The sequence below is a fragment of the Odontomachus brunneus genome, unplaced genomic scaffold, assembly GCF_010583005.1.
Source record: "Odontomachus brunneus isolate Ranch 3 - 2012 unplaced genomic scaffold, Obru_v1 Obru_scaffold_026, whole genome shotgun sequence".
NCBI classification, from domain to species: domain Eukaryota; kingdom Metazoa; phylum Arthropoda; class Insecta; order Hymenoptera; family Formicidae; genus Odontomachus; species Odontomachus brunneus.
Window position 1 is genome coordinate 953134 of NW_022639476.1, and position 6616 is coordinate 959749.

The following is a 6616-nucleotide window of genomic DNA, read 5'->3' on the forward strand; positions in this document are numbered from 1 at the left end:
GGTAGTCGCGCGAGGGGGCGAGGAAAGGGGAGAATTTGCGGCATCGCATCATCTTTGGCGCAGTAATTTAAGCATTTCCATTAGGCCGATAGTAATTAATTAGCAGCGTGATTATTCCATCAGACTCGACCGGTAATGTAAAACACTCATGACGGAGATAATGGACGTTATCGTAAAATACAGATCTCCATTAAATTAATAACGCGGAACATCTGGCGTGCGTTCCGACCCGAGAGAGAGAGAGTCGATAATTTGATCCGTGCGATTAAGCGGTTGACGAGAAGCGAAAACATTCCGCGCGCGCGGGAAGTTCTCGCCGGTGAAATTTTAAGGGCGACGCTAAGCCGATATCAAACGGGGGACGGCATAGCACGACTTTCAAGCGTTGCTTAATACCGCGGATCCTGCGGGGAGTAGGTGTCCCGCGGGGCCGCCGATCCTTTCGGCTAGTCATTTATAAGTCGCTTGTGGCCGACGGCTCATTAAAAGAGATTTAGTAACTCGTTAACTCCCGGCCGGGGCACAAATGAAATTTATACAGTATATTTAAGAGGCCCGATTAAACTTCATCCTCGGCTGAGTTCTGGCGGCGTTATTCGATGCCAGTTATCTGTACGGAATTTCCGAATCGCAGCTACTCTCGGCACAAAGTCACTCATCGGCACACATCCTCGAAGGACTGACTGTAATTTTCATAACACACGCAGAGCTCGTTCTATATACGGAGAGAGAGCTTTCTCTGATTGAAACAAGACTCTAAATTTCATAATCGAGAATTCGGTAATTCAAAGATTATACGATATTTTATGCTCGCGGAAGTGTCCACATAGCACCAAAGTCAATTATATTGTTACTGAAACGTTGCTGTAACATCTCAGTAATTAAATTTCCTTTTGCATGAGGATATAATGTTGTAATAATTTTCTTTTTATCCGGAGAATAGCACGCTGATATTATTAAAACGTTAGTCTAAGGTGGTAAGGTGGTTATATTTTGACGAATATAGTTTTATTAGTTATATTTTTAATATATTATTATTATTAGTTATATTTTTAGTATATATTATTATTAAAGTTATATTTTTAGTTTAAGATAGTAAAGTTATAGTTTATATAGTTATATTTTGACAGATATATTACAATGATATTCGTTCAACCATCAATTTGAATAAACCAAGAGAACGTTGTATTAATATTCGGCTTTAAGGTTTATTAAAAGTCTCAAAACTTTAGAATCACGATATCATCTTTAGCAATATAATTAAAAGTTTCTTGAATTTAATGATGGTGTAATATTTTTGCGCTATGTCGGTAGATACGTAAGATTGTCCAAAATTACTGATTCCAAATATGCAAAATTCCGATGACATTTTCGATGTCTCTTTTTGTTTTACGAAATATCTCTAACGTAACACAGAAGCAAACACGATTTTATGCAACTTACTATTAACGATGGCGTAATTAACGACGCCCGAATAAACGTGAGTAGATCAGATTTAGAATATCGTCGTGAAAAAAAGTCTAATCGCTCGTGTAATCAACTGGGATTATTTCCCTTCTAACTCGTTATACTTAATTGGTATTAATTAAGAACGCTGAGGAATTTGTTATACCTGCCATCGTTACGTGAAAGGCGCCACCGGCGACGTTAATTAAAAAAGGTGTCGATGAGAGGAAGACCGAGGGGAAATGGATATACGTAAAAATCGATCCCAACTCAGGAAGCGTCGAGTAAATCGCGTCCGGAAAGCCTATTAAAATGCACTTTAATATCAAATTTGCGAAGAATTACAGAAAGAGAGGAAGAGAGAAAGGGATTTTAAATCCTTTATCGGGAAATTGTAGATTTCAAATCCTTTATGTAAAATTGTGAATTCTGATTTCCACGATTTCTTAAAGTCTAAATCTCACGGGTTCGAATAATATTTCCGCCCCGGGCCAAGATCAACCCCCGACAAATTCGCGCGGGCGGATTCGCTGCCTCCCGTCTCCATCTCCCCCTGGCTCAACTCGGCCGATGCAATCGATGCGACGACGTTTGACGTTTCCACACGCGTCACGTATAAAATGCGACTCGCGAAAGAAACAAACGTGCGGGGCCGCGCATCCGTCAGAAAAAACGGGCGGCGACGTCAGCCGTAAATCAGCAATCAGTTCCGGCGACAAAATGAACAGTGACAAATCTAACAGCGCTAATGAAAAATCACGAGCGATAGACATCGCGCTCGTTCGCATTGGAAAAGGCCGCGGGAGAGCCACTGTAGAGCAAAGGGTGCGCAGGGTAGCTCCAGGCAGCGCGAGGGGGTGGCCGAGGACGGTGGAGACGGGGGATGGACGGGTCAACGGTGAACATAAAGCAGACCACGCTGCTGACTTTATGGATTCGATTATTCGCGCTTGCTGCCTGTGCAGCAGTTCTCTCTCCCTCTCTCTCCCCTTTCTCTCCCTCGATCCCAGCACCGTTGATCGTTGCACGATGAGAAGGAGACGGAAAGGGGATAGGGGAGAGAGGGTGCGGGTGCTACGCGGAACATAATTTAAATTTATATCGAGCCCAGCCAGTGAGTTGGCAAGACTGCTTTAGTAGTGCCATAAAAGCGATCGTGACGGAACTTGACGAGTTTTTTTTCGAGCCTCGCAGCGCGCGCGCGCCCGCCCTCCTCGCGATTATTATTCATTTTTTTCACTTGCTATGCACCTCCGCCGCTGGTTGCAATTCTGCGTGCATGTTTTATGCAATCTATTGTTATACGGCGGTGGTACGACGACGGCGAGGATGACGATGACGAGGGTGACGATTGTAGGACGACGACGAGACGTACGTTTACGATTCTATCTGAATTCGACACGCAACGTGAGGCGACACTACACGCCGCTAATGTAATTTATCGCAGCCCCGGCTTGATCGCGAATTTCTCCATATTTTATCACGTCCTGAAGCGTGAATGGTCGTGTTAAATTAATTGATATACGTGTTGAGCCGTCTCGGTTAATACTTCAATTAATTTTGCACGCTCTGCTCGCTGACGTTAGTCGTTCCCATCGGCGCGCACGGTAAGCTTGTCATATTGACACGAGAATTGAGTTACCGGCCGGGATGTATTGTCATTCAGCGCTATATCGCGACTGTCGCATGAGTTTTCGGTCATCAATCATTACGTATAAATAATGAAATGTAACAGCGGTGCATTGTGTAACGCGACGTATACATTATCGTGCCAGAAGTTTTTCTCGGTGCGTTCGCAAAGTACGATTCCCAGCAGTGACGTTCGCTGCACCAGACCATTAGAGAGGCAAAAGAGACGAGAATAAGGACTTTTCAATCGGGTTTATTCGGGCCGACGCGGCGTCATGGCTGGCGTTCGCCTCGCCCCTTCGGAGAAATTGGAAGAACACAGAGGGAAACGAGAACTTGAAACGCCGCGTCGTCCTGGAAAAATGGTGCACCGGAAATTGGGACTCGCCCCCTCTAATTTCGCGTACCAGAAGTGTCTTGATCGGAAAAGAATCGAGCAGAGAGCGGCGCGAGCCATCCGAATACAAATAGCTCGCCGCAAAAGACTCCACTTAGCGCGTGCAGAAGGGGTTGCGATTGGTCTGACTGCGGATCACGACGATACCGTTCGCATACAGGTCACCGGAAGTCTTGAATAAAACAGAGTTCTTTTTATTTATCGTACCTCCGGTCTCGAACAGAGATGGCCGAGCCAAATGTTTTCTTTACATATTTATTTAGAATAGAGTAGAGTTTATTTATCATGGGATAAGATCCCTTCGCACACAGTAATTATATACAGTTAACAAATAGTAGTCGCAAGTGAGTAGATGAATGAGTCTAGTATAGTCTCAGATGATGAGACAAGAGAAGAAAAGGAGAAAAAGGAGGATATATTCAGAAAACAAGTGGAAAAGAAATTGCAGAAATGTGTATTCTAGAACACACAAGCACTTTCTTCTAAGTTTAATTAAAATTTGGGCACATAGTAAATACGTGTGATTAACAAATAATAATTGTAAATAAATAGGTAAGTAAGTCTATTTCAGATTCAGATGAGGTTAATACAAAAGACAAGGAGGGAAGAGAAAAGAGAAAAAGGAGAACGCAAAAAATAATTTGGAGGAAAGGTGGAAAAGAAATTGCAGAAATGTGCATACTAAAGCGCAGGTGCTCTCCCCTGGGTTTCGTTAAAAAGTCGGAAAAGTGTTGCGATTGAAAATGGAAGAAGACTGATTTAAGAGTAGTCGAGAGTAAATTTTCCCGAGTAAACCTTCGTCCCCGCAGCTTTCGGAGGAAATCTACCGGCACCGAAGCGACCGAGCGCGTTTTCGATCCCTCGCAACGACCTTCGGGAGCCCGTGGCGGGCTAGTTCGGCGAGGTTTCGCGAAGCGACGCTGATGGAAAGGTCCGTCGTTTCGTTTCGCGTAATCCAGCGCGAGCCGTCCCGGCCGTGTCGCCGCCACCGCCATCGCTGTCGCAGCCGCCCGGTCCATCCCGCGGACAAAGAGGGATTAGCATGGGAATTACTTCCGGCCGGACGATAAAGCTTCGCCTGCGTGGAAAGTTCAAAGCCGGCAACGTAGGTGGTTCCGGGCGCACGCTGCACGGCGCCTCGTGCACGGCACAGAAACCGAACGCATTTCGACGGAGGAAATTGACGCTCGCCCGCCTGCGCTTCGGGCCCTTTGCTCTTGGCTCTGATATTATTCCAATTTCGAAAGGACCCACCCATCGTCGCCCACACCGCTCTCCGCTGGATGTACCGATCGAAGGACCGATCGACAGACCGACCGACTGAGTTCTTGATGCGCCGCGCGCTCTGCTTTCGTCGTCGACGAAATCGTTTGAACGAACGGTCGAGCGGAACGAAGCGCGGACGGGAGATTGAATTCTCCCCTTGCTTCCCTCCCTCTCATTCTCTCCTTCTCTCTCTCTCTCTCTCTCTCTCTCTCTCTCTCTCTCTCTCTCTTTCTCTCTCTTGTCTGCCTTCTACTATCTCCTTTTTTTCTGTTCGCTCGTACTCCCCTTTTTTACGACGCGCACAGAACGGAGGAGACAAGGGCCGTTCGATCGGCCATGTCATCATACGGCGATTGTTAGATGGCTGGTCTTTTGTCGTGCTATTATTGCGAGCGCGAGAGCGAACTGCGAGAGTGGAATAATACACGTCTCGCACTCTTGTATCCCGTTCGCGACAGATTCACACTCACTCTTATTCTCGCTCAGCCACTCTCTTCCTCTGTAAACTGCTTGTAGAGCGAGGAGAACTCGATACTCGTCCCATGTGCGATGTAAAACGCTGTTTGTTTGCATTGTCGTTTATTGCGAGACGCGATAGAGGAGGGAGGAATTCATTCGCATAGTCGATCACCGCTCCTGCCGGATTAACGTCTTTTTCTGCCCCGCTATGGTGGCAACTTCTCTTTTTCGTTATAGGACGGAGGGAGGACGCGAGCTGCGTCTGGAAGATGCATTTCGTTTCTCCTCTTATTCATCGTAACTTCTTAATAATGTTTCAAACTAACAGACTTTGATATTTTATGTTTGCGCGAAAAAAAAACAAGTGTATCTAGCTCGCGCGCCTTTCCGCGCGTCCATTGTAAAGTCAAACGCAAGACGCGATGTAAACTTTCATGGCGCAATGGAGAAACCGCGACAACATCGCCGAAGGCTGGCGACAGATTTTACTCGGAGAGATAGCAAACGGTAAGAGACAGAGGGGGAGGGAGATGGGAAGAGAGAGAATCCTCTGCGTACGCCGTACGCAAAATGCATAAAAGCGCGCCAAAAGCGTAGAATAAAAATCAAGGGATAGAAGACGTCCTTTACGATCCTCCGGTATCCGGCGTTTTGAGCTTTACCACGCTCTCGCTTCCTCCGTGAATTTTATATCCATACCGTTCGTGAGGGAGGAAAGGTAAACGTTATTACTCCGGAAGGGCGCCATCGGCGTTTCACGATCTCAGATCGGGGTGCGCGGTTCTAGGACTTTCGCAAGGCAGGCGGGGGAGACGGCGAGCCAGACACGCGGAAAATCGCCGCGTAAAATACGCGAGACGACGACGAGGGTGGCGACGAGGACGACGACGAGGATGATGACGACGACGACGACGTCGACGAGACAACGAGGATAATTTCATTCGATACGTAATCAGACACTCGCCGTGGCCGTAGCTGAGGGCGAAGCTCGTCGAAGGACGTTGTTTCGCGTTGAAGGGAGCCCAAGTTTCAGCGCCTGGTTTCGAACAGAACAGAGACTCGAGTGGCAAGAAATATCCGTTTGTTTAAACGGAGTGAGAGGAGAAGAACGGGCCGACAAAGTCTGGGAAAAAAGCGAGGAAAGACGGTATATATGTCGGAGAGCGAGAACGGAGGAATGAGGACGGAGCGCCGTCTTCGCGGAATATTACTCTAAATACAGCGTGACGTTAATATTCCGCTTTATATCGAACCGGTGAGATAAAGTGAAAAAGTTTCCTTCCTCCGGCGGAGTGAGAGCAGCCGGGAGCAGCCGTTTGCGCTCTTTCGGAGATCTTACCCTCTCTTTGCCGGGCCACGCGAGAGAGAGAGAGAGAGAGAGAGAGAGAGAGAGAGAGAGAGAGAGAGAGAGGGAGAGAG